The sequence below is a fragment of the Erithacus rubecula genome (assembly GCF_903797595.1).
Source record: "Erithacus rubecula genome assembly, chromosome: 4".
Taxonomy (NCBI): Eukaryota; Metazoa; Chordata; class Aves; order Passeriformes; family Muscicapidae; genus Erithacus; species Erithacus rubecula.
In genome coordinates this window covers 16,737,461-16,743,460 of record NC_136686.1, presented here as the reverse complement: position 1 = coordinate 16,743,460, position 6,000 = coordinate 16,737,461, and positions in this window count along the sequence as shown.

Below are 6,000 nucleotides of genomic sequence, written 5' to 3'. Positions count from 1 at the left end.
GCTGTGCTTAACACATTTGGAAGATGACAGAGACATAATATGTGCAAGGCTAACACAGTAGCTTGTCACTTCCTATAAACATACAGAGGTTGAAAAAAACAGTCTTTCAACCATGATAACCTTTTGCAAAAAATGCATAATATGGCTTCCTCTGCTCTCCCTCTTTGAGTCACAAAGTTCCTAAAGTGACTATTCCTATCTCACAGACAAGAAAACATGAAACTGGGTGGAGAAATCACTCAACTGGCTCAAGTCATTCAAAGGTAGAAATTATAATAAGAGCCAGATTCAGTGTAGGGGTATTTAAGATCTGTTAGAGGTGGAAGGTGCATTTTTGTTTGTTTTAATTCATTTACATGCAGGATGCCCTAAAACCCAGAACCACAGCTTTGCAAAATTGGTCTCAATGGCCTAAGCTGCCACTGCCTTTCAGAAAACCTAAAACCACATGCAATGACAAAATAACATTATCAAAGCAAAGCAGATAAAAATAAAGGATGTAAAATACACCAAGCTTACTAAGCAGATATTGCTCAGAACCACAAAATCCATGACTGGGTAAGATAATTCTGCTATAGTTCAACATACTTCATATTTTAAGATGAAAATGGAGAAAGGAAATCAGAATTGGTCATTTGATCCGACAATTCTGTTCAAAACTACACTGAAGTCTGTTATGGAGAAGCACTCATGAATCAGAGTCAATATAGCTTTTATTTGGAGCAACTTTGCCATTCTGTGGGTTCTTTTTAATACTTAAATTATTTAGTAGTTTCTTGATGAAAGCATAGTTGACCAAAATCTAAGAACAGAATTAGATGAGTTTGTTTATTGGTTTGGGTTGATTTTTTTCCCATTAGCTTTTAAAGTTTTGTTCAAAATAAACCAGAGCATCACTGTATCAATAAGCCAAACTAGATGTGACTGATTTATCTGTACCTTCTCTTTGAAGAAAATACATAGAAAAATGTCAGTGACAGAGCTCAGTATTTGAACGTGCAGAACATATTGGCTTCAGTCCACAAAACACTGTATAAATTTAATGGGATAAGCCCCTTCTGAGTAGTAAATCATGAGAGTGAAGAGAAATGAACCCAGAAGAAATAGTCCTAAAACATACAATAAGAACCAGATTAATTGTAAATGAAATAAATGTAAAATGGTCAAAGCAGATGTTCTTCTTGATTTAAAGACATCTTATTTCATCTCCAAATGGAGTTTGCTTTTAAGCAAAATAAGGAGTAGTTTCTGAAGTGTCTAACTCATGCAAGTACTTTTCAGGCCAAGATAAAATAGGCATTTTTGCCGTTTTCTTACACTGTTTGCTTTGCATGGACATACACAACCTGCTTGTAATAAAATTTACAGAATCCAGTTTTCTTTACACTTTTTCCTAAGTCAGCAAATTAAAAAAAATCACACGTAGGCATTGGCATTCATGTGTCTAACTTACAGAAAAAAAACAAAATACCATTAAACATATGTGCAAGACCCTATTTTATAAAAATATATGACCACGAATTTAGCCCTAATGCCAATGACAACTCATGAAAAAAATTAATATGTCTCTACATTTCAGCTAAATGTGGAAGAAACAGTCTAGGAAATTAAGGGAATATCTAAGGTTATGCATTTTTCATTCTGTGATAGAGGCGCTTAAGTGACTCAGAGAAATCACCCTTTATACACATATATGTTAATGGTTGCTCATCCCAATCCCACTTATTTTACCTTCTTTCTATGCATTCAAGGATAGAGCTAATGCATTCACATCTCCTAAGTTTCTTTATTTCCTAATTCTGACTTTTTGCTGATTTTAGGAATAAGAAAGCAAGCAACTTTTTGAGCAAAGATGACCTATTCAAGACTTAATATTGGGAAAGTGAGAGCAAGACTACAAACAGCTAAAACTGGGAATTTCCAGTTTAATGGAAAATGTTGGTATTTTGATTATTCTGAATCAGAACAAACTATTTCAAAATTTCCCACAAAGCAGAAATTTTAAAAAAAACTTTAAAAAAGCCTTTCAAAAATGTTGAAACACATTTTGTTTGAGCTTTTTAGTTTTTTATAAATATTAATCTCCATATTTTGTATTTTAGTTTTACAGTCATAGCTATAACTCATCTCATGCCACTTATTGAATGTATAACTTCCATAATATAATTTTTAAAAGTTTAATTGTACAAATTGTGAACAATTATATCTGATAGTTGATGTATATTTCATTTGAGTAGGAAAATAAGATCAATATTCGGCTTTGTATCACAAAGCACATTTCTTTCAAAAACAAAGGAAAACCCCATGTTAATATAAAGAGATTCTAAACAGCAGCTACTTTAATACTATACATTAAAATTTTGATGTAATTTTATCTTATTCATCACAGTGTTTTCACCATACACAGTCAGTTTACAAGTCCATGGATTAATCTTGCCTGTTAATAGCATCAATTCTTTTAAACCACTGCTACCTGTAAGCCATAATTCTGGACTTTCTCACGTTCTTGAAATACTCATGTTTTTCTTGATCAGCAAATACAAAGGATTTGAATTTATGTGATCCTATCTAAAACTTAATCATGGAACTTGCACTCTCCCTGCTTTGCCCAAATGAGAATCTGTTTTTCATGGCACTGCTTTCTCCTTGGTGCCTCTTCAATACTGACAGTACTGAAAGTAATGACAGCTCAGACTGCATGCCCTCACCCTTCCCAACAAATTTGTTTCTTGTATTTCATCTAGTGATGATGCTGCTTATGTCACCATTACAAAAGGTTCTGGGGCTTTTTTAAAGAAAAGCTCTTTAGCTCAAATCAATTAGCAAAATTTTTTTTTTTTTCTTGACTTCCCAACTTTTAATGTGATGAAAGGAATTTTCTGCCATGTACTTGACTGATGAATAGCTTCAACACAGAATTCCCTGTTAATGAAATGCTCCCCTTCATCTCTTCCTCCAAAGACAAACTTGTCTCTGCTATTTTATATAATGAAGAACAGCTGTTTGCCAGCCAGTGTGTTTATTGCCTTCTTCCATCCTCTCCTAAGCCATGCTCTCTGCCCTACCACCCTCCCAGTGGTATCTGTTATAGTGGTCATATCTCTTACAGTGGTTCTATCTACTAGAGTGCTTCTATCTTGGTTTTCTGCCAGAAAACTTGTAATCCCACTATAAAAAAACAAACAACAACTACAAATAATTGTATTTGGTAAGAGTGATCTAACAGAGAAGAATGCAAGACAAAGGCACACTGGTTCAGGCATTTTCTAGCATTGTGGCAATGTTCCTACATTTTAAGAAATGATTTAAGTAGGGTCAATGTATTAATTAGGATAATTGTGTATTTGTGTATTTGCTGTCTTCTATAAAACAGAGTTGTCCCTGGAAAAACTGACACATGATCTCCATAGCATTAGAGCATGTTAGTGAAATAACTGGAGTATTAAAGTACAAAAATAGGAGGATCAAGACATGTAAATTCCTAAATACCTGATCCTATCTCTCACACATTTCATGTATCTTTGTGGCTGCTATAGTACTGAAGGTTATCCTTAAGGCAAACAAGGATATATATGCTATTGCCTTTTAATGTAGAATAGCAACACACATTCCAATTAGAAAACTTTTCTGATCTGTAAATCTTTTATAAATACTTTGAAAGCAGCCATAAACTCTGTAGTTTACAGGTGCATTTTATTTGAGGGAATGTATACAACTGCATAAGTATGCAGTCATACAGTGCTTTATTCTAAGTGGTTTAAAATGATTTTACATTTAACAAGGGTGAAATGAACCAATCTCTGATAGTTAACTGACTGCTATACTGATTAGAATATTATCACCAGCATAGAAACTATATTTTTGGAAACTAATGATCCCCAGATCAGTATGACCCAAGCGATTTTTAATTTTCTGTTAAATAAAAACTTCTTGGTGAAGAAAATCAGTACACTAAGTCTAAAAATCCATTATGGAAGCCTTTCTTGAATCTCTTCTGTTTTTCTGTCTTTTCACAATGCCTGTTGAAAACAAGAGTCAAAAGAAAGAAGTGAAAGTGCAACAGAACCTTAGGCTTGTCAGGTGCATTGAGGAAAGGCATTGAGAATGTCTCTGAGGGAAGAACCCAAATTACCAGAATTAAGATTGTTATGATTCTCTGACAGCCCAAAACTGAATCTTCTACTGCATGCTGCTCTCATGACCAAAAGAGGCCTGATGAAACCTAGGAGAAAATAAGCAGAGAGGAGTGAGAAGAGCATCTGAAGCCGAGGCAACAGGGATGTTATGAAGGGGTTTATTCCTTCCTTAAGGAAGAAAAAGACAGAAGTGTGTGCACCCCGCCAAAAAAAAAAAAAAAAAAAAAAAAAAAAAATATATATATATATATATATATATATATATATATATATGATCAGAGCTTTCTTATTTGTCTTCCCACATTCTTCTCCAATGCTAGTGGAATAAGGCATGCATGTCCTTATGTCCTACAAGTTGCAGCAGGCTTCATCAAGGTATTTGCAGAATGGTGACACCATTCAGTGACCTCTGAAATGCAGAGGGGAGAATAAAACAGACCAGAACATTAAAATTCAGCACCTGTGGTACAAATGTGTATCAGAATACTTGAAATATTACTATTATCTGAACTGAGCAAACTTACCTCAAAGCCCCTTGTCCTTCTGCCATTATGGTACATTAGAAGAAATCCCTTCCAAAGATTATTCAGCTTAGCCAACTATACACTTTTGAAAACTGCAAAAAGCAGAGCATTAGCCATTCACAGAGGATACAAATAACTAAATGTGTCCCTTCGGCCTGGCAGGCACCCTATAGTTCAAGGTGGATCTGAAAACTGAGAACAGATCTGGGCCAACATGATCTCAATTGTTATTTTCAATAATCAAGTACAGCTAGCACCTCAGCATGCATCCCTCAGTGGAAGTGGACAGGGACAAAATGCAATGTTCTGAAACAGCTTTTATGGAAGTTGTGCACTGCTTTATGTGTTTGGTCTCTGGAGCTGCAGCCTTGTTTAGTCCTCTACTTTTAAATGCCATCTTCCAAACCCAAAGGGTAACAAGTATAAACTGCCTCTATAAAACAACATCACAACTTTATTCTCAATAGCCAAGTATTGAAATGCAAGCATACATTATAAATAGAAAAACAGCTGGCTTGGAGCACATTGCAAGCCACTAACACAGTTGAGGGATTTGAATGACATCATAACCCGTGAGAGCATGTTGCTGGCCAGCTGGTGTTATTTATAATATACTCATAATTGAGGAAAAATAAAAAGGCAGAAGTTAGGTATTGCAGAACTAATAAAGTTGAATTCTCTCTTTCCCAGTGTCATTTAAATTGTTATCAAGAGAAATTTGAAGATTATTACTAAAAAGGGGGGGGGGGGGTAATCACTGTATAATTACAGCAGCATATTTAAGATAAATGTCATGGAAGCCCCCCAAACTGGGCTACTTGTGTCACTATATCCATAGTACTGTAAGTTCTAGGAAACTACATTATTTCTTCTGTGTGGTTGTTAAAAGATCACAAAGCCATTTTGCCCTATTTACAAGTAGTTTTCAACAATTCTGTTATTTTTAGCAAATTACAAACTGCTATTTTAGGGTTAATCACAGAGAGAGTTAGGGGTTTTAATTGGTACTCAGCATATAGGCGTGCCAAGTTTAATAACATAAAGACACATTAAGGGAAAAGTAGATAACTGCCTGCCTGCCTTTCTGTACTACATAAATAAAATATCTTTGCTGCTATGCATAAATAAAATGTATGTGTATATATAGATACATATATATATATACAAAGATATGCATATATACAAACATTACCCATACATATTTTTTATATATTTGAAATGTACACACAGCTACCTGAAAGTTAAGCAGAATACATTTTCTTATTTTTCATGGCAGCACAAGCTCTTTTTGTCTGCTAACCCCTCAGTCACTAATTCACATTCTTTTAAAGGGAAAAAAA